Source organism: Podarcis liolepis, assembly GCF_965112155.1.
Source record: "Podarcis liolepis genome assembly, chromosome: 12".
Lineage (NCBI taxonomy): Eukaryota > Metazoa > Chordata > Lepidosauria > Squamata > Lacertidae > Podarcis > Podarcis liolepis.
Window position 1 is genome coordinate 22,794,868 of NC_139563.1, and position 22,880 is coordinate 22,817,747.

General features: G+C 42.9%; 1 protein-coding gene across 5 annotated transcripts in view; it reads left to right on the forward strand.

The window, feature by feature from the left end:
- Positions 1–22,880, forward strand: part of PIP4K2A (phosphatidylinositol-5-phosphate 4-kinase type 2 alpha) — a 181,618-nt gene that overhangs the window by 90,313 nt on the left and 68,425 nt on the right. The window lies entirely within an intron of this gene.

The window sequence follows — 22,880 nt, forward strand, 5'->3', positions numbered from 1 at the left end:
ACAAACACATACTGCATTTTAATTTGTATATATGCGTGTGTGTATTTTAACCGCACCTTCCATAATGTGTGCTTTCCTACACTTGGTCACACAGCTGTGAGCTCAAGATTAAACTGCCCAGTTACAAATACCATCATGGACAGCAATAATAATCACAGAACAAACGTGAGCAGAATAAATCCACCACTAAAGTAGAATACACCAAACCATAAACTTTATCCATATTCTATTTCCTCATATCTGGGATTAAAACATAAGGTTTCCGGGTCCAAAGGCAGCACATAATCTTCCATACAGACATGGGACTCAACATCTTTCTTTTGAGAATTTGAACACTGACTAAAGTCCCCTTCCACCATAACGGCCTTCACTCCCTTTAGCTACTCTTCAGGAACAGACTGGCCCACCTTCAAAAGTGGGAGTGAGAAGAACCACCATCATTCTCTGTAAAATAAAACCAGTGCTTTTTTCTTTAAAAAAATGTTTAGGGATACTCTCATTTTGACCCAAGAAAACCACCATTTTATAGTGCAAATTGGGAAAAATAAATACAGTAAATGGACAAAAGTACAAAGATTCAAAAAATGTTTAGGGGTATGCATACCTCTGTATCCCCCCAGGAAAAAAGCACTGAATAAAACCTTAATAAGATTGTCCCCTGCCCCCTGTGGAGCTAATGAGAGTTTGCCTTCACCACTCCATAAACACAACAGAAAGGTCAGAACACGATTAAAAACATTTGTATTCTGCCCTTCCTCCAACTTGCTCAGACACTATATGTGGCAATTATCCCAATTTATTTACGACAATTTTGCAACATAGGAACATGCCATTGGTCCATCTAGGGTTGGGAACCTGTGGCCCTGCGTACATTTGCTGAACTACAGTGCTCATCATCCCTGACCATTGGCCATACTGGCTGGGGCTGATAGGAGTTGGAGTCCAACAACACCTGGATAGTCCACCACTGAGTCCGACACCAGTGCTAACTATCAAACTGGGTGAAATTATCCCAGAAGTTCACATGCATATTGAGGCATTTTGTAACTGAAGTGCAGGAGGAATTGACGATTCTACTGATCTGAAAGGTGTGATTACATCCAGGGTAATAATTTGTAGGAGCTAATTGGAAAACTGGAGTAATGTAGTCATAAGCATAAGAATATGGTCTCAGGACATTGGAATATTGGTCTCTTTCTACAGTGGTACCTTGGGTTAAGAACTTAATTCGTTCTGGAGGCCCATTCTTAACCTGAAACTGTTCTTAATCTGAGGTACCACTTTAGCTAATGGGGCCTCCCGTGCCGCCGCCGCACGATTTCTGTTCTCATCCTGAAGCAAAGTTCTTAACCCGAGGTACTATTTCTGGGTTAGCTGAGTCTGTAACCTGAAGCGTCTGTAACCAGAAGCGTCTGTAACCCGAGGTTACAGACTGTATTGGCAAGTGATATGCATACTCTGCACTGGGAATATTTGCTTCCATTCATGATTTAATTGTGGACCTGTCACTCATCTCTATTTGTTCATTGTTGCCAATATAAACATTATTCTCATGGGACTATTAGCAAATTGGTATTTGGAATGAACTTTTTAGCCTTCTTTTATCAGAGAGCTTTGCTGTTCAAATTCCTCCTGTGAGAATCTCTTTCTCCACCTTTCTTTCAAATAAGTAAAACAACACATACACACACATTGTTTTATGAAATAGTCAGCCAACCCCCCTCCCACAAAGAATCTATTAGCTTTGTGAAAGAAAACATCCTGGTCCTCATCTCATTCTGCACTGACTATTCAGAACTTGAGTTTCATCTAATGCTATGAACAAATGAATAGCATTTGGCAGTGTGTACTGTGGCAAAGGGATTCATGGCATTTTTCTATTCAAATGTCATGGACAGGTTGGAGGCAGAGGAATGGTGGGAGGAACCAGCTTGGGAACCACCAAGGGAAGAAGGCTCAGAGCCTGGGGAGTGGTGGTGGGACAACAATGAGGGGTCACACAGAGAAAAGAGAGAAGACTGGGAAGAGGAGGTGTCAGAAGCTGAAGATGTAACAGGGCTTAGTGAGCTGGAAGAATCTGTGGCAGAGAGCAGTCCAGAACCAGAAGCTGAAGCAGGCGAGTGGGTGGCAGAGATGAATCAGGCTGATGAAAGAGTCATGAGGATCTCCCTCACCTGCTTCAACAAGCTCCTCTCAACCCTTCTCTCCCACTGTGCAAACACAATCTCTGATTGCTTGGGAAGAAACCCTGGAGAGGAAGGGGCTTAGGCAGCTGTGGGGAGAGGGTACCTTCAGCCTCAACAACTGCTTCATGGAAGCTAGACTTACTGGAGATGAGTTGCTGGGCTTATTAGGCCTGACACTTCTGTGCAGAACGTGTTTTTGCTAATAATGAGTTAACTCCAACTTGCACAGTGTGATTTACTGCTGGCTAGCTGCTGACATCAAACAATATACAGTACTAGCTTTACCAACAAGAGCATGACTATTTTTGTTACATATATTATGTGCATACAGCACTACCACCATGCCACTGGTTGCAAATCCATTATTTATTTCCAATATACTCAGTTTTAATCACATACACCAGTGGTGGGAAATCTTTTTCAGACCAAGGGCCACATTGCCTTCTGGGCAGACTTCTGGCAGCCAAATTCCAGCAGAGGGCAGAGCCAGAGACTAGGTGGGAAAACGATTGGAAAATCCACCTTTATACACTGAACTAGTTTCTATACAGACTCATACACACATCTGTATTCAGGCAAGCAAGAGACATTATCAAATTTAGAGAACACATTCCAGGCAGGCAAAAACACCCGTGGAGGGTGCAAAGGTGAGCAAGAGGAGAGAAGGTGTGGCTGAAGAGAAGGTGTAGCCTAAGGAGAGTCCTCAAGACCAGCCAGAGAGGTCTGGACCCTAGAGGGGCACTTTTGGCCTCCAGTCCTGAGCTTCCCTGTCCTTGATTTATATCCTGCTTTTTCATCTAAACGATAATCAAAGCAACTGACAAAAACAATGTAATATTATAATATTAATAGAATAGAATCTTTGGAACTCCCAGCCTGTTGAGATCAAGCAGGCACAATCACTGTACTCTTTTTGGTGCCTGCTGAAAACATTCTTGTTTAGACAAGCCTACCCAGATGGTTAGAAAGCTGAGGTAATTGGAATCTGTTTTAGTATTTTAACTTCTGTATGTTTTAAAGTATGGTTGTGATTTTTTTAAATTGATTTTATTGTTTTATCTTTTTGTAAACCTCTTTGAAGTTCTTCACAATCAAGCAGTGTATAAATTTTATAAAATAAATCAATAAAATAAGGTAACAAGAAGAGATAAAACCTCAGTGTTAAATCCTCATGCTGGGAGAAGTACTGGCAGAGTTCACTTCTTCTGAGCTGCTTCCCACTTTGAAAATGTCAAAAATCAAATTAAACCCAAGAGCATTAGGTGGGGTGATCACCAGATCAGTTTATAAAACTATAAGGGTGGCTTTCATTGGAAAGGTTGAGATGAAATTGTTATGAAAATGTTTTCTGAAATATAATCACGTTTTGTTTGGAGTATAAATAACTTTATTTCATTTACTATGCAGTCCATATTATAGGCAACAAATAAAGTAATACTATATCTTCTTGGGTGACATAAATGTTACCATTTTCAAAAAGGTTTTCAGCATTCATATTGTGGTTTCTCCTTCAGTGATATTTAAAGCCAGTCTTTCTGTTTGTTTAAGCCTTTTGAAGTAATTTATTTTTGGAGTGTCTTCTTGGATCATCACTGTGTGCTGTTCAACGACACAGCAAACCAGTATTTGAGCAGAAATTCCTGTTTTATGCAAACATGGAATGTGACTAGAATGGTGACCCTACTAGAGCATGTTTGATAGTTTGAGTTCTCTAAAATTATTCTCAGAATGCCACTCGCTGATTACGGTACTCTATTTTTCGTAGGGGCCCTCTGGCACTAAGGCACCTAAGAACCAGTGGCCAACTCCAGGGCTGCTTTTCCTTGCCCATTAAAGCACTTTGGCTCCTCTACTTGGTTCCTTGAAGCTTTGCAATGACTAAATTTGGGGATGCAGCCATAATTTTGTTTCTCCAGTGTCCCTGAGGCTGCATTTCCACTGTTGGTTTTGTTGTAAGCACTTTTGGCTTTATGTTGTTGTTGTTTAGTCGTTTAGTTGTGTCCGACTCTTCGTGATCCCATGGACCAGAGCACACCAGGCAATCCTGTCTTCCACTGCCTCCTGCAGTTTGGTCATACACATGCTATTATATGCCTGTTGTCTTTGTCCATGGAGTTTTCTTGGCAGGGATACTGCCAAGTATCCTGCCGGTTCCTGCTCCAGGTGGATCACATTTGGCCAAAACTCTCCACTATGACCTGCCCATCTTCGGTGGCCCTGCACGGCATAGCTCATAGCTTCTCTGAGTTATTCAAGCCCCTTTACCACAGCAAGGCAGTGATCCATGACCACTGCCTTGGTTTTATACATTCCCCCCAACTCCTCGTTCCTTTTTCCACATCTCAGGATACATCCGTCCCGTCCCACCCCGCAATCCTCATAATATAATGGTTTTCAACTGATGTGCCGCAGTGTCCTGGGGCGCCTTGAATGATGGTGAAGGGAGCCAAGAACAGGACCAATCTCTGTAGCTCCTTCTTTCCTTCCTATCTCTTAATAGATACTGTAGATTAGATTGTGTAGATTAATAGAAGTGGCCACTTATGGTGGAAGCAAGGGCTGTGTCATCTGCAAAGCGTGCCTGATGGGAAATGTAGTTCCCGAGCCCTGCCTCCACCTTGGAGGGGGCTGCACTGTCCACAGACAGGCCAAAGGTGAGCCTCAGAAAGTGTTGGTCAAGGGAGCTGTGGACTCGGAAAGGTTGTAAACTTATGGTTTAACCAGCTTCCTCAACCTCAGCCCTCCAGATGTTTTGAGACTACAATTCCCGTCATCCCTGACCACTGGTCCTGCTAGCTAGGGATCATGGGAGTTGTAGGCCAAAAACATCTGGAGGGCCGAGGTTGAGGAAGCCTGGTTTAGGAGCTGGTACTAGGTGCCGCAGGTGAAAGCAGCTATTGGTTACTATTGCTTTGACACCCCCCCCCCAAGGATCAAAGCCTCTCCCCTGAACTGAAGGGACCTTTCCTGAAACAGAAGGATTCCTTCCACTCACAGAAGAGTTAACTCTGCACACAACCCAATGTGGAACTTTATTTTCTTGTTTTTGTGTGCAAAACAAAGCATGTAATTTTAAGTTACATATAATTGGTTAGAAGAAGCATTACCATGACTGCCAAAAATCCTTTCCCGGTTTATCGAGCCCCCACTCATGTGAGACAAATCAAGTGTGAGTTTTCAGAAAGTTTGTAATCCATAATTATTTGGAACAGCATCTTTCATCTTCATCTTGCAAAGGCATTTAAAAGCAACATGGATTTGTTCATCAAAGCCCCACACATTTGAAAGATTTAAAGCTTCAGAAAAAATTGTGTACTTTTCTGGTTCCTGAAATAATCTTTCCAAATGCACAGAAAGCACCCTGCTGAAGAAGACATTTTTCATTTCCTGAATGATCAGTCCTGGCGTTATTATTTGCCAGATTGCATACTTGAAAGAAGACTTGCTCACATTACTTTTTCCAGAGGCATCAATCACTTTATGTTTATGATCAGCTATGAGTTATGAATATGATCTACTGGCATATTGTACAAAGATTTCCTCATTCACCTTGCTTGATATAATAACCCTGAAAGGATTGGTAATAAATAACTTTTTCCCCCTGTTGACTTGTGTAAGAACAAACGTACAACTCGTCATCAAGATTATTACTTCACTGAAACAACCAATATCATTTTTCTTCCCACAAAAATATTCAGTTTTAAATTTAACCCTTGTTTAGCCATTTTTTAAATTGTACCTTAAGAATAAGAGTCTCGAACACTAAGAATTATGTTGGGTTGTGATTCCATTGGAATCACTGAATGAGCTAGATGGCCTGACTCAGTACAGTGGTATCTCAGGTTAAGTACTTAATTCATTCCGGAGGTCCGTACTTAAGCTGAAACTGTTCTTAACCTGAATCACCACTTTAGCTAATGGGGCCTCCCGCTGCTGCCGTGCTGCCAGAGCCCGATTTCTGTTCTTATCCTGAAGCAAAGTTCTTAACCCAAGGTACTATTTCTGGGTTAGCGGAGTCTGTAACCTGAAGCGTCTGTAACCTGAAGCGTCTGTAACCCGAGGTACCACTGTATAAAGCAGCTTCCTATTTTCTTACTCAGCAGGTGAGGCTTCAGTTAACAACACAAAAAGAGCCGGCTGGATCAGGCCAATGGCCCATCTAGTCCAGTATCCTGCTCTCACTGTAGCCAACCAGATACTCATGAGCCATTCCAGGCAAGCTGATTTTTAGATGCTTTGGAGTCACATGGTAAAGTGTTTCCATGCAAGTGCACATTGTAACACACACACAATTGCTTCTGCAATATCATGTGACCATCTGCAAAGTGGATCCACTCTTTCCAAATCATAGGAAGAATATCTGAGTCTTTGGAAGCAATAACAAAAAAGCAGAGCTGCAGCAAAAAAGTTATACGCATTCAAGTAAAAAGGCACCAAATAGCATCTGGTCTAATGACAAAATTGTGCAGGGACTAATATCCTTTGTGACCAACAAAAGAAGACTGCTAGCTCCCTGTTCCACAGCAAGAAGAGGAGCCCCATTTAAGCTTTCTTCTTGCCAAGCAGCCAGGGGCCAGTGTCTCACAAATATGATAAAAACCATGCTTTACTGTACTAATGTATGTGTGATTTATGCTTCTTTTTGTAAGTGGAGCCCATTACAAGCAGCTGAAGTAAACAAAGTGCTTGGGTTGTGTGCCGTTACGCCTTAATCTCCTTCTAAATTATATTGCTCATTTTTAAAATGTGCACTCATAAGCTCTAGAAAGTGTTGCTTATATGCATTTTTGCTGCTGATAATCAAGCTGATGTGTGTGCTTAAGAGAACCTTGGCTTAACCCTCTATATAATTTGCTATTATTGGAAGCCAGTTGAGATGATTACTAGGGTTTGTGTTTTTTTCCATCTAGATTGTGCCAGAATCCAAAAAACAGCAGGTAGTCATACACATTATGCTTTCCTTCTTCTATTTTGTGTGTGTTGTTACAAAAGCCTAATTGGATCAAGTATGGGTCATGCGTTGGATCTTTTATTTCTAAATATGTAAAATAACACCCCTCTTCATCTAAATGCCTGTCCTTGGTTTGCTGACGCTATCTGTTCCATATTTCATAACTGGCTGGAATCACCTTTTTTGGAGAAGGAAAAGAATTGGGTGGAGGAGAGGGATGAGTAAGTGTTAGTGCAGGGATGGGGAAGATGTGGCCCTACAGATGTTTTTGGACTCCCATCTCTCATTATCCCCAAATAGCTTGGTCTATCGTCAGGAAGGGACGCGGGTGGTGCTGTGGGTTAAACCACAGAGCCTAGGACTTGCCGATCAGAAGGTTGGCGGTTCGAATCCCCGCGACGGGGTGAGCTCCTGTTGCTTGGTCCCTGCTCCTGCCAACCTAGCAGTTCGAAAGCACCTCCAAGTGAAAGTAGATAAATAGGTACCGCTCCAGCGGGAAGGTAAACGGCGTTTCCGTGCACTGCTCTGGTTCGCCAGAAGCGGCTTAGTCATGCTGGCCACATGACCCGGAAGCTGTACGCCAGCTCCCTCGGCCAATAAAGCGAGATGAGCGCCGCAACCCCAGAGTCGGTCACAACTGGACCTAATGGTCAGGGTCCCCTTTTCCTTTACTTATAGTCAGGAAGGATGGGGGCTATAAACCAGGTGTGGGGAACCTTTGGCTTTTGGATGTTGCTGAACTACAATCTCCACCATCCCTGGCCATTGGCCATGCATGCAGAGGCTGATGGCAGTTGTAGTTCAGCAACATCCAGAAAGCCAATGGTTCCCCCTACTGCTTTAGCCCATTGACATCTGGAAGGCCACAGGTTAGCAATTCCTGTCTTAAGGAAACAGAATATTTCAGAACATGACAGGTCTTTAAAAACAAATGTTCCTTCCTTCGGAATACCCCAGCTTTGTATCTGAGCAGACCAGACAGTACCTCCCCAGAGGGACCCTTATTTTTGTAATTGTGATCTGGCAATCGTACTGTGCTCATTACTCTGCTCCTTAAACCAAATCCTCAGTGTAAATTAGAATAACTAGCTTTGATGGGAACTGCAGTCGTTTACATTGTCTAAGGAGATGGTCCTGTGAAAATGACTCTGCTTTTTTTGCCAGCAGGAATTCAACTCAGCTCTTGTTCAATTTTCTGCTTCAAGATAATGGAAAAAAATAGGGGGGGGGGCGGAGGGAAACCATGTACACACCACCTTGAGCTCATAGGAATAGAGGTGAGATATAAATGTAACAAATAAATAAAAATGAACAACAAACAACAGATTCTAGCAATAAATCCCATACGGGAACTCAGGGTGTTGTCATTTCTGCAAGAGTATCTACGTAGGTAAATACAATTCTTGTATTAAAAAACAAAAACAAATAAGCCTCTCTCCAGCACACATATTTTGCTCACTTTTTTCTGTGTAATTTGCAGTGCATACATCATAAGCAATATATTTCAGTGGCTTTACATAGGTAACAATTATGGAAATGTGCTGATAAAATGCATCTTTTACAGCTGTAATTCTGTGTATTAGGAGCATTTAATGGAAGGGTAGAGGCAATGACCCAGTTCCTCGGCTTGCTTTCTGCTTCCAGTGGTGTGGTAGCATCATTTGTGTCATGTCACTTTGAGGTGCCCTGGTTCTTCCCCCTCCTTCAGGCCAGACAGTAAAAGGCCCCACACTACCCAGAGGTCCTCTGCCAGATGACAAAGTGTGGCTGCATTGGAAGCAATAAAGCTATTCTTCTTTGCTGCCTTCACTGCCACTAGGTAGGCTCAATGTTCAATTGCACTCAACCAGAATTTTCCTCTGCTCACGTTTGAGCCACCCCTCCGCTTGTTTCCTCTCCCTAAGCTCTGGAGTATACCAAGGAGCCAAAGGGGTTCCACAAAGCAGGAGAACATGAGATATACTGTCACCATGCCATTCTCCTCCCATTGAGGTCAATAGAAGAGAAACTTCCTGTACTGCAGTTCTGGAGCTGATGTACACCCGCCAATTGTCCTGATTCGACCGGGACATTGCTGACAAAAGCCGCAAGCAGTGAGGTCGCCTGGTGGGGCGGCATGATGGAGGCAGGGGATGCCCTAGATTTAGGTTAGAAGAAGTTGGAGGTGTGCTGCTGTAAAGGTGTGCCATGGATGAGGGTACGGTTGTGGCTTGAAGGCGTAACTATGCTTCTCCTCTATGTTCTTAATTGCTGTGGCTGTCTCCCATGTCGTCCTCCGCCCCCACTTTGCAATATGTGAACACTGCGTTTTGTCTCAGCTATATTAGTCTATCGCTGTTCCCGTCCCACGTCCATGGGGAGCGGCATCTTGGCCATGTGCAGGAGAGACACTCGCCACCCCTACACGCAGTTAAGCTCCCTGTTGGCAAAGGCTACAACTCTGCCCTTTGAAGCCACCTTTTGCCTTTTGGCACCTGTGGAGATTGGCGGCTACAAAGAACCTTCTAGGTTTGTTGTTTGGGCCTTAAACGCGTAATTAGAAGTGAATGTTCTTCTCTGTTTATCAATAATGCAGATTCAGCACAGCTCCTCCGCTGTTTGTGCAGCTATTATTATGCAGCACAATATGTTCACACTGACAACACAGCCCCGATTAATAATTTAGCGCTGATCTGGAGGAGTCTGTCACATTGAGCAACGGCTTTCGTCACCAAGTTTGTAGTTTGGCATTCACAGGCAGGGCCAGATCAAGGCCTGTGTTAAACGTGCCGTAGGCTACATGCCCTGTAATGTAACAATGGGAGAGAGATCCCATGTGAAGTGTGGACCTATGCCTCTCCTTATGTTTGCTCAGTTCATTTAAAGTCAGCATGTAGCCATTCTTGGGACACAGTGGAGGCTGCTGGAACCTAGTGGGGCACCAAGGAGGTCCCATGGGGGGCACCTAGGTCTCTATCCTCCTCTCTTGTGAGGAGGATGTAATACTAAATCAACCACTCTGTGGCTTGCTTCCCTGTTCAATTAAGAGAGGAGCTTGATACAACTTACTCTCATGTTGAGTGGACAGAGGATTGCAGGTGGCACTCATCATCCCGGGTGACATATAGTGAGCTTCATTGCGGAGCGAGGTTTTGAACCCAGGTCTCCCATGCCCTAACTGAACAGTCTTACCACTTAACCTGTACACAATGCAATCAAGTAGGATTGCCAGCTGATCAAAAGAGTGGCCTAGCCTGCTCAGAAATCTTCAGGTGTAAGTTGATTTATCTGTGCAGCTAAGAATCAGCAGAGAGTAATGTCAACCCCTGTTAAAAACACAAAAGCAGGCCGGCTTGCTTCTCCCAATATGTTGGATGTTAACATTTACTGTTGAAGTAATTATGCTAGTGCTTATTTTTGGGCTTCCACCCACACACTCTTGCTCAAAAGTCTGCAAATAAGCTATATCCAGGCATGCTATTCCACTTACATCGAAGCACCCACAATATTGTTGGCCGACTACTTGAAAGCTCTAATCCACTTTCCATATTTGTTTACCTGCATCTTTCATTCTTTTGACTGCACCTTATCTTTAAGAGTACAAATTAAAGCGTAACACAGATGTTTCCAGAAAGGGAGCCCTGTTGATATTCCACAATCTGACAGTGTACAGTTTTGAATGGATTTTATTATTGGACATCCATCCAGAACTTCAAAGAATACAGACCCAAGCATCCTAGCCAGAAATGTATTTCAGAGGCGTAACCATGTTAGCCTCTTGTGCCAATAAGAACAAAGAGTCCTCAGGCACCCCTGGCCAAGGAAGGCACATGTCTGATAGTAAATTCTTTATTGACAAAAGCATGCACTTACAGCAATTCCAATGATGCCCCACTTTCTTCTGGCCTCTAGGCAGCTGTCCCAGGGCTGTGCCCTGTGGAGCAGTTGCAGCAACAGTGGGGACTACACACCCCAACCAGCTTCTGTACCCTCACCTTACAGGGTTCATGCACACAACTTGAGGCTTTTCCTGTGTGGAAGGCATAACTGCTCTTCTGTCTTCAAGTCCCTCCTGGTTCTAGGAGGCAGCAGGGTGGGGGATGATGGGGATTCGATTGGCCTGTCCCTCGCCTGAACAGTCTCTTCCTCCAACATATCCTCCCTGCCCATCTCTGACAGCTCTGAGCATTCCTCTTCCCCCTGCCCAGGCTTCTGCCTCACGGGTGGCACCAAACCCCATTTAACGCTGGCCTGGACCAATGCCACACACGTGTCAGGCACTGGCAGCTTCATGGTGGCATGTATCTGGTAGTGTTACCATCTTCAGCTAATTGTTTTGATTTTCTTTTAGTGCTAATGTACAAACTTAACTGATACAAGTGTACCACGTTTGGGTAAGGGCTGCAGCTCAGTAGTTAGAGCATCTGCTTAGGATGCAGAAGGTCACAGGTTCAATCCTTGGCATCTCCCAAGTTAGGCTGGGAGAGACTCTGAAACCCTAATAAGTCCCTGCCAGTTAGTGTATACTATACAGTGGTACCTCGGGTTACATACGCTTCAGGTTACATACGCTTCAGGTTACAGACTCCGCTAACCCAGAAAGAGTGCTTCAGGTTAAGAACTTTGCTTCAGGATGAGAACAGAAATTGTACTCCGGCGGCACGGCGGCAGCGGGAGGCCCCATTAGCTAAAGTGGTGCTTCAGGTTAAGAACAGTTTCAGGTTAAGAACGGACCTCCGGAATGAATTAAGGTACTTAACCAGAGGTACCACTGTACTGAACTTGATGGACTGATAGTCTGACTTGGTATAAGGCAGCTTCATTCGTATGATACAGAAAGTTTCTCCTGGTAGACACTGAATCAGTGTAGAGATTTTCTGCATCTTTCCTTACATGGATGGTGGCACCACCCAGGCTTGGTCTAATCTCTTAAGGTGACCATGTGTCCTACTGTACAGAGAACAGTCTCTGGTTTGATGCCCTGGCTGGTCCAAGTCCCATTCCAGATAAAGTACCATAAGAAAGGAGGGCTTGAAGTTGCCAATCAACAGTTAGCATCTAGTCAGCAGACAATACAGGCAGGCAGGTCACTTGGTTGCAGCCTTCTTTGCTATGGCAAAATGTATCGTGTTTCTATTTAAATTACAGTTATGATTTCTAACTTTACCTGTGCACATTCTTTGCAAATCTGTGCCTCCTTTTGTCCATGTTTTTGGTGATGCATTTCCTCTGCTCCCCTTTTTTGTGGGGAGGAGATGAGCCAGGAGTAGCCAAATTCCACTCCCCATGAGTAGCTGGGGAAGGGAATTTGGAGAGGTGAAATGGCAGAAAAGGAGTGAATTAACCACCACCATCTTGTATTTGCATCTTGGGATGTGTACACACTGTACATTTAAAACCACATTAATAACCCATAGTCCCCAGAATTTTGGGGGGGAACTCATGTGCATTTAAAGCATGTATTTTAAGATTTATTTATTTAGAATATTATGTGTGCTTTTTGCAAACTTCAGCCTGGCAAGAACCAGTTCCAAATTATTGCATAGACTTTCTGGTGAAGGGTGGTTTGCCCTCCTCTGCTCCCTTCTCCTGGGGAGGGCGGGGTATAAATAAAATTTATTATCATTATTATTATTATTATTCCCAGGGCTCAGTGGTGGGAGGTAGTACAGAGGGAAAATAGCCAGGACTCCCTGCCATGACATCACCTGGGGCTGCCCTTAGGTCTCAGGTCTGGGTCCTGAAATCTCAAGATGCTGCTGACCTGGCAGACCTAACTCTTACAAGCTATTTTTGTTTCCTGAGCCAAAGGACAAGATGCAACCCCTACTATGTGCAGAAGGTGACCAGATGGGCCATCATATCTTACTTCAAAAGTGGCAATGCAACAGCATTCCTCACCATGCCTCTTGGCACACACAACTGCCTCTCCTCACCTACCCACCCTCGGCATCTGCTGCCTGATATGGCCACATCACTTTACCTAACGGTAGGGCCACCTCCAACCTCACTTCAGATACTTCAGAGTCTGGATTGAATGCCAGACTAAAAAGCATTTGCCCTGGGCTGTGTAAAGTTCCCCTAGTGTTGTTATCTCAGAAGGACTATCATAGGACCAAAGGAAGCTGGAGTAGTGGCTTGTGGCCACCAGGACTAGCTGGGTAGAAAGGCAGGGAGATCAGCAGTAACTGGAGCCAAAGCCATTGACAGATGGAACCAGCCAATTCTAGTTTTGTCCCATGCTCCTCCCTGCTGAGTTCTACAAGGGCAGCACTGGGACTAAGGAGAAGAAGGAAGCTTACAGCCAACTGCTGCCTTCTGTACTGGTTGTAAGGGGCAGACTGGTGGGGCAGTGACTTATTTGCCCTAATGAACCAACCACCATTGAGAAGCTGCCCTATGCCAGATCAGAGTATTTTGTCTATCTAGCTCAGTATTATCTACGTTGGATAGCAGTAGTTCTCCAGGGGCTCTGGTGGAGATCATCCACCTCAATGACTACCGGATCTTTTAAACTGGAAGTGCCAAGAGGGATTGCACCTGCGACCTTCTATACACCACTGAGCTCCAACCCTCCTGGACACCATGTCACAGGAAGGAGAAAATTTCTAGAGACTTCGATTGCATAAACCAGCCCTTTGCATGCATTTTGGCGTGTAAACGAATAGCTGAGGTGTACAGCACAATTTGGTCGCTTGGAATCGCTCAATATCAAATTAACTTCAGATGTGCTCGGATTTATCTGTTGCAGGAGGCAAATGCCAGGCCAAGTAGAAGATAAATTTGATATGCTTGCAATGCAAAGGCCATTTTCTGAGTAGAATTATAAACGTCTTTTTAGAGGTATTAACTTCCCCCGTGCTTACAAAAGGAAACCAAATATTTTTGCAGTTGGTCTGAGAAATGTTTGATCCAAAACTTATTTTTCACACTGGAATGTTTGAAGCATCCAACATATTTGGCCCATGATGAAAATGTCTGTCTCTGTTGCTCGGCTGCTGTTGTTTTTCTTCCTCTCTACATCATCTGCGCTGTGCACAAACAAGCGAGAGCCGTTCCATTCCACTCATTTTTCTTATGTTCTGTGCTGAGCAAAGGGAGTGTTTTCCTTTACATTCCCATTAGCTGCTGCAGCTAAAGACAATTAGGGGGAGCAAACGGAATAGATTAAGAGAAAATTAGCTTGGTTGCAACACTGCTGGAGCCTGTTGGCATAAAACTACATTGTGTTTGACAGTGGGGATGGTGATATTTTTACTGCACTGACACTTTTTGGTCTAAGACATAAAATTATAATATAAACAGCCTCTTTGGAAGAAATAATTATAGGTAGTTACTCAGCTGCAGGATTGCAGGAAGCAATGATCATACCTTTAAATCAGGCATAGGCAAACTTGGCCCTCCAGATGTTTGGGACTACAACTCCCATCATCCCTAGCTAACAGAACCACTGGTCAGGGGTGATGGGAGTTGTAGTCCCAAAACATCTGGAGGGCTGAGTTTGCCCATGCCTGCTCTAAATCCATTATACTACATGGCAGGGTTGGCTAACCTGTGACCCCCCCCCCAGATGCTGCTATACTACAGCTCCCATCATCCCTGACTGTTGACCATGCTGGCTGGAGCTGATGGGATTTATAGTCCAACCACATCTGGAGGGACACTCCTACTCTTTTTGCAACATATGGTATACAAAGAATTGTAAGGCCAGATTTCATCTAATCTTCCCCATCCCTGGAATCCCTTACTTGTAAAATTAATCCTCATCATAACAAACATTGGAAACTTCCTTATCCCAGGTTAGACTGTTTCCTCATCTAGCCCAGTAGTGTCAACTCCGACAGGCAGCAGTTCTCTAGGGCCCACCTGCACTATGCATTTAAAGCAATGGCGTTTCGCTTTAAACCGTCATGACTTTTCCCAGAGGATCCTGGGAACTGCAGTCTATTTAAGGTGCTGTGAGGAAACCCCTGCTCCCCTCACAGAACTATAATTCCCAGAATTCCCTGGGAAGAGACATTGATTGGTAAACCACTCTGGGAATTGTAGCTTTGAGAGTCAATAGTTTTAACAATGGTTTTGACTATCTTTAAAGTTGATCAGGAACTCAACAAATGGGCTCATTCTGAACCATAGTTTTCAGCAGGTGGTGCCTCTTACTGAACATACACATTGCATCTCTGTATTTATTTAAAGGTACATTCTTCCATCTTATCAAATGGTACCTTATCAGCTGTATTCCATGGAGGCAAATTTAAGACTGCTGTATGTATGTAAAATATTTGTATAGCCTTTTGCCTCTGTTGGCTCTGCAAAGATAATGCAGAATACTTCCTCCTTATACATGAGTAACGGAAGTGTTTACACAGGCCAGGCCAGATATATGCAAAAGGAAGACAGGTAAGTTGATAAATTGACTAGAGGGTTGCACAGATGCAATTTAAGCCTTTCTTGTCTTGTACCAAAGCATATAATGAAATGAAAAGGGCATAAATAACCCTATCTCCATTGTGTAGATAGAAGGACAAATTTGTCTGAAGGGAGAAGAAGAAGAAAATGCAGAAGCCACTTTAATTAACAAAGGTGAAACATTTGTAATGTGTGTTTTGGCTTTATCTCAAAACAAGTATAGTAGTTTCTCAGAGTTTGCAAGAGGGTGTGAAACCAGCTGTTTCCTGTATGAGGCTTCCTCCAGTATAACTCATCCCTATGGAAGAGAAAAAGAAAGGATTCTCAGGGCTTTATATTTATTTTACAAGGCAGCTATTTGCTTTAGGCTGTGCAGTAGGGGAACAGGGCGAGCCTTAGACCAAATGGCGCTGCAGGCAAGGTGGCGTGGTTCAATCCGCCTACTTTTCTAGTAAGAAAATGTACTTGCACCCCATTTCATGATTTTGATGCACAGTTTGCATGCATGATTTATCCCTGCCATATAAGATGATAAATTTGCATACCTGGATCTATAAATCTGTACTTATTCATGCTATACGAACTGTTTGTACCTGCTTGTTTCAGCTACTGAGTGGACAATTGAGGAGATTACCAGTATCTGTAACAGATAATAATAATAATAATAATTTTTTTTTTTTTTTATATCCCGCCCTCCCCAGCCGAAGCCGGGCTCAGGGCGGCTAACAACAATAAAACAGTACAAAAGTACAGATGCACCTACCTCCCTGGTCCAGAAGCCTCCAAGCTTGCAGCCCCAGGGAGTCAAATGGCACTTTGCTTGATTGCAGTGAATGAAGTATGGGCAAACTATTAAGATGTAGCCTGGCTGATTGCAGTATTTTTAGGCTGCTTTGCAGTGTTGCCCCTCCCAAGGCAACACACTGGAGTTTTAAAATGGCACTTGTGACAGAAAGCTGGGGGAGGGCTGATGTTCCCTGGCACTTAGCTGTGTTGCTTCTGCCTAACCTTTAGCTGTGATACTTATTTTAATTTCTCTGCGCAGTTTGTGTATGTATTTTCGTATTTATTGGCTGCCCTAAAATAATTCTAGTCACAATTTAACTAGTCACAATTTTAAAATCCAATAAAATGCAGCATATACAGGAACTATAAGATCAAAAAAAAAAAAAAAAGAGAGAGAGACTAGTTTAAAAACAGAGAGCTGAGTGGCACAACTCTGCAGTCTTAAAATAAATTTTAAACAGGAACCAGTATTTTACTCATACCTTTTATGCATTATATTTGAAAGAGTGCCATTGAAAAGTGACAGAAACTACTGTATGGTGAAAAGGGGGAGGGGGGACAGTGCACCAAGGCTGGAACAGAGAGGCAACATCTTGCTACTTTTTTGTACCTCACTGAAACCTTAAAGGTAAAGGGACCCCTGACCATTAGGTCCAGTTGTGACCGACTCTGGGGTTGCGCACTCATCTCGCTCTATAGGCCGAGGGAGCTGGCGTTTGTCCTCAGACCGCTTCCGGGTCATGTGGCCAGCATGACTAAGCCGCTTCTGGCGAACCAGAGCAGCACATGGAAACACCGTTTACCTTCTCGCCGGAGCGGTACCTATTTATCTACTTGCACTTTGACGTGCTTTCAAACTGCTAGGTTGGCAGGAGCAGGGACCGAGCAACGGGAGCTCACCCCGTCGTGGGGATTCGAACCACTGACCTGATCGGCAAATCCTAGGCTCTGTGGTTTAACCCACAGTGCCACCCGCGTCCCTTTACCTGAAACCTTAGGTGATGAGAAAATGCAGCCCTCCTAATAACACTGCTGAAAGCTTTTAACATGTAAGTTGTTATTCTGTTGGACTCTGTTTTGAACAACCAAAACGCTGCAAACACAGAATGATCCATAGCAGTAGAGAGAATCCCAACATAATGAATTGAAATTTGTAAAATGCTTTGATATTGGCACTGCAAGCATATTAAAAAATTAAAATATATGTTATCGTTTACTTCCTCGGGTGCATTCTTAGGATGGCATTATCAAATATCACACATCAGAATGGTTCTTTTTAACCACTGAGTCTAACTTTCCTACTTGTGTCTGAACAGCTGAACACAATGGAGATTCATGTGCCATAGCTAAGTGGATCTGTTCAAATAATTTGTAATGGTTGCACAACAATAATTGGGCAACAAAGGATTTGTCTTTGTGGGTGTTTTTTGTCCATCTAATTCTACTGAATAAAAAGCCCTCTCTGAAATGTAACGGAATAACAAATTGACAGGCTGGAGCAGAATATTACACCACCATCTGTTGTTGGCATTGAGATTGTGGTAAACATCTCAAGTGCAGTTCAGAGAGCTCAGCAACAACACACCTGGGATTAAAACTCAAGCTGTGTTTTCCGGCAGTTGGGTTTCATCCACAATCTATATATAGCCCACACTTTTCCTGCCTCCTAACAAAACTTAGTTGTAGTTATCTGCTGGCCAAATTAATTGCCAAATGATCACAAGCACTCCATGACCACAGTTGGGTAATACTTTCATTAAGACCAACCAAAAAGTTATTTAAAAATGGCAAACTTTCAAGTGTTTCAGATCTCTGCCAGGCAATCCCTCCCAGGTGTTGAGATATCAAGTTACACCCTTTGGATTCTGGGATGAAATTGCAACAGCTGCCACCATATTGGGTGTGTGTGTGTGTGTGTGTGTGTGTGTGTGTGTGTGTGTGTGAATGGTTGGCTTGCAACTCGGTTCTGTCCTGTCCCATACCTGAAACGAAACACTTTGTTTAATGTGTGTGGGACAGAGAACAGAAGTAAAACAAAACTCATGACAGCCTCCATTTTTGGCAAAGCTAGGGGGTTAATACTGGAAGATTTGCCAGCTAAGAGACATTTTGGAAATCCAATAGCAGGAACACTGCCATGTTCCTCTTCATATCTCAGTACCCAGAAAGGAATTAGCCTTCAACTTCTGTCTTAAAACTCAATCTATAAACAAACCTTATGGCTGTAACATCTACCCTGCCATTTCCCACCCGCCTAGTTTTCTGCTTTTTTAAAGTCTTCATCCTCCAGCCACCACCCTTACCTTGTGTATCATCTTGCCTAGCAAAGAATTTTCAAAAAACTCAAAAGCTTGCCACATTTATTTCTTTATTACTAGATTTCTATCCCAGCCTTCCTCCAAGGAGCTCAAGGTGACAAACATGGTTCTCCACACACTCCATCCTACCCTCACAACAACCCTGTGAGGTAGGCTAGACTAAGAAATTGTGACCTGTCTGAGGTCACCACGTGAGCTTCCTAGCTGATGTGAGATTTGAACTCTGGTCTCTGGGGTCCGAGCCCGACATTTTGACCACTATGCCACAATGGCTCTTAATTTTAAATTGCTCAGCTGTAGACTTTGGAGGGCAGGAGGGGGTGTTATGGTGTTTCATATGACCTCCTATGGTTCTCTTGATTGCGCTTATTGGCTTATCTAAGCTGTGCATACACACCTGTTTACTTTGCATCCTGCATGCTCCCACTGCTGTTTTGGGTAGCAATGTACACATGATATTAGCCACAATCCATATCTATACTGTATCTATCCTGTTCTTTCTTATGAAATACTGTTTTTGATGCATTTCCCCATAAACCAGCTTCACTTCAACTTGAGAAAAAAGGACAGCTGAGCTGCATTTTATGCTAGTAACAATGCAGGAGGCAGCAGTTATGAGTTACAAGTCTCTGTAGCCACAGCAGGCGCTGTGATTCTCCAGAAGTTTGACTTCACTCCTGGAGGCGCACTCCATTACCTCTCCAGACAGATTGATGTCAACAAATACATTCTATAGGAATAGTTCTTTAACTTCCTGGGAGCTCTTTAAAACATAGATGGGGAATCTGTGTCCCTCCAGGTGTTGCTGGTCTCTATAATTCCCATCAGCTCCAGCCAGCCTAGCCAATGGTCAGAGATGATGGAAGTTGTAGTCCAACAACATGGGGAGTGGGGCTCACATTTAAGAACTTGTAGGTAAATGGATTTAGAATACAGCAGCTTGAACATTTTTTAATCTGACATTAAGTTATAAAACTTAATGCTTGGCCATCTCTATTTTACATTATTCTTCAGAATACTCAGGGGAAGTCTGGGAATCACTTTTTGATTCCCAAAAGGTGGGAATCAGGTGTAGGCTTTTATTTTATTTTTTTTAGATTACAAATGTGTTTCTTTTTAAACTAAACAGCTTGATCTTATACCTGTTTACTCCAAAGCAAGTCCCACAGAGTTCCAACTAACTCCCTAGCCAAACTAACCAACACACAATGGGTGTTATTTTCCTCATATGAGAATTAGTATTAAATTTTCCACATCCGAACAAACAGTGGTGATATTTTCACAGAAAATGGATTGTACACTGGAGACTACTGAGATCTTCCCAGTCTAATTAAGATATATTTGAAAATGAAAAGATTGGGCTTTTTGGACATAAGTCTACAAACACTTACTCTCTAGTAAGTTCCTCCTTAGGAAATCTAACTGTCTTGGTAAAAGGTAAAGGGACCCCTGACCATTAGGTCCAGTCGTGGCCAACTCTGGGGTTGCGGTGCTCATCTCGCTTTATTGGCCGAGGGAGCCGGCGTTTGTCCGCAGACAGCTTCCGGGTCATGTGGCCAGCATGACTAAGCCGCTTCTGGCGAACCAGAGCAGCGCACGGAAACGCCATTTACCTTCCTGCCAGAGCGGTACCTATTTATCTACTTGCACTTTGACGTGCTTTCGAACTGCTAGATTGGCAGGAGTCAACCTGTCTTGCGACCAGGCTAAATAACAGTAAGCAAAGGGCAGGAATGATTCCATGCTACTATGGGCCACTCTTTAACTTACGCATTAACAAAAAGAAGCTAGCATTCAGCTTCTCATTCAGTTCTGGCACCTGCAGCTGATGTCTCTATGTCCATTGAGTGATATGGAACTGATTCGCTGTAATGATTCTTTGGTTTGCAGTAGCATTGCCTTTCTGTGAATCACCAGCAACACAGCAGTGACTCAGGCCCTGTGCTATTATTGTCAGATGCAGATTAATTAGCTGGAGAGGATCTGGGGTTGTCCCCAGTGCACAAGAAGGTTGGTGTGAAAATAGCAGCTATTATTTATTGGTGTGTGGAAAATCAAATGCCAATTCCCACATGAGGAGGAACATAAAGTATACCGGTGATAAAAATAAATCGAGTAGATGAATCTGACGGGGAGGTAGATTGGAAAGAGTAGATTAAGAAACCTATAAGGGGGGGAAAGAAGAAAAGGCAGAATGGAAGATGAATCTTAAAAGAAAATGATAAGATATAAAATGGTAGGTGGTGAGAGAAAATAGAACAGTGATGATAGTGAGCCTTAATGAGGAAAAGTTCTCAATGCCAGTTCTTGACTTGGGATGAAAGGATTTGTCAATTTTGGCTCTCTCAGTTTCTCCTTTTCCCAGTTATAAATTCAGTTATCCACAGTTTGCAGCAATTTGCAATTTGTTTTTTAAACAACCTCATGAAAATCCATACCATTTAGTGCATATTTCCCTAATAAATACATTTTCAAATGCAGTTTTGACAAATGTACACATTCATGTAAGCAATTTCCTTAATATAATGTATTTGCATATGCTATTTTAACCAATGCATTCGTTTTTATGCAAACCTTCCCCTACTATACACATTTTTTAAACATGGGTTGGTTGGTAAACTGCATAACAAATCTCAAATAAGTGCAAATTGCATGTTTGATTTGCATACTGTTTCGGAAAGTGCATAATTGATAGATTTGGCTTCAAATTAGACCTGAATTGAATTTCTGTCCCATACCTAGTCTTGACCATAGTTGAGGGTTGGGGAATGTTTTGTGGCCCTCCTGATGTCTTTGTACTCAGCCTCCATCAACCCCAGACAGAATGGCCAATGGTCAGGAGATGATGGGAGGACCACAGGTCCCCCATCGTAGAAATGAATTGAGTAGAGTGTGTTTGTTTGTGTGTTGTGGAGGAACTTCAAAACATTTTCCAAACTATCAGAGGCAGAAGGTCTTGGGTTGTATCAGGGCTTGCCTGGGAGCTAGCATGGGGGATGAGAGTGCTGAATATATATTGGAGTGGGGGGGTGACAATCTGGGTCCCCACCCCATCTGCATAAAGCCACGGACAGGCAGGGAGAATTGTGCTGACTGCAATGAATTTATTCAAGTCTTACTTATTTTCAAGTAATATGTTTAGGATCAGGATGATAGATCCTAAGATGAGGTCAAGTGCACATGAGGCTTTGTGAAATTTCTCCCATAAGTCCCAAGCAGCACATTGTAAAAGGGAGAAGGATGGAAACATGGGTAGCCTTGTGACAAGAAGAGTGTGTTCAAGACAAAAAAAAAAAAGTTTTTCCACCCAGTCAGATGTGTACATTACTGAAGGAGCACATCACCTTCAAACTTTAAGTTTAGTTTAGTTTTTAAAATGAGAGATGTGCACAGGAGGCCCATGTTGTGGTTTGCATTGTTTATTTTTGTTTGTTTTAAAATAGGGCATGGCTGAGTGCTCTCATGCTGCGGTTGTACAGCAGAGGAGCACACAGCTTCTAAAAAATCAAAACATGGAAATAATAACTTAAGATCTAGAAAATGGAGGAGGCACAGGTCCTATTCATCTGTTGCCTAAGGTGATAAATTCCTCAATGCGGCGATTTTATTTGCTTGTTTAAACAATTTGTTTGCCACTTAGTTGCAAGTGTCTTTTAAGTGGTGCACAAGAAATAAAATACCAAAAAGATAACAATCCCATTAGAATTCTAACATAAGACTTCAGTTCAAATGCCTGTTGGAGCAATCAATCAATCAATCAATCAATCAATAATAAAAAGCAATAAAAATAAGTAATCTTGGGAATGAGGATAGGAGCATTACTTTCCCCCCCCCAAAAAAAAAATTAAAAACACAATACCAGAAGCACAGTCTTGTAGTAAGAAATTATGCATAACAGTTACCCATGCTGGTACCTATTTCAGATTTTAAATTGATTCTATATATATAATTGTTGGCGGTTTTTAAATAGTTTTATATGTAGTTGGCTTTTGTTAAAAAATTGATTTTATATACGCAATTGTTTAACTGTTTTTATAAGAGTTTTTATACAAGTTTTATTGCTCTTTAAATCACTTTGAGATGCCTCAGAGGATGTGATTAATTAATAACAAAAAATTAGAGACAACATAGCCATTCATCACACACACATGCATGCACCCCGTTTAACCACTCTTAACCAGATTAGCATTACAATGCTGAAAACCAGCTACCCTAGTCTTTTAATTTGGAATAAGGAAAGGGGTCCTTACC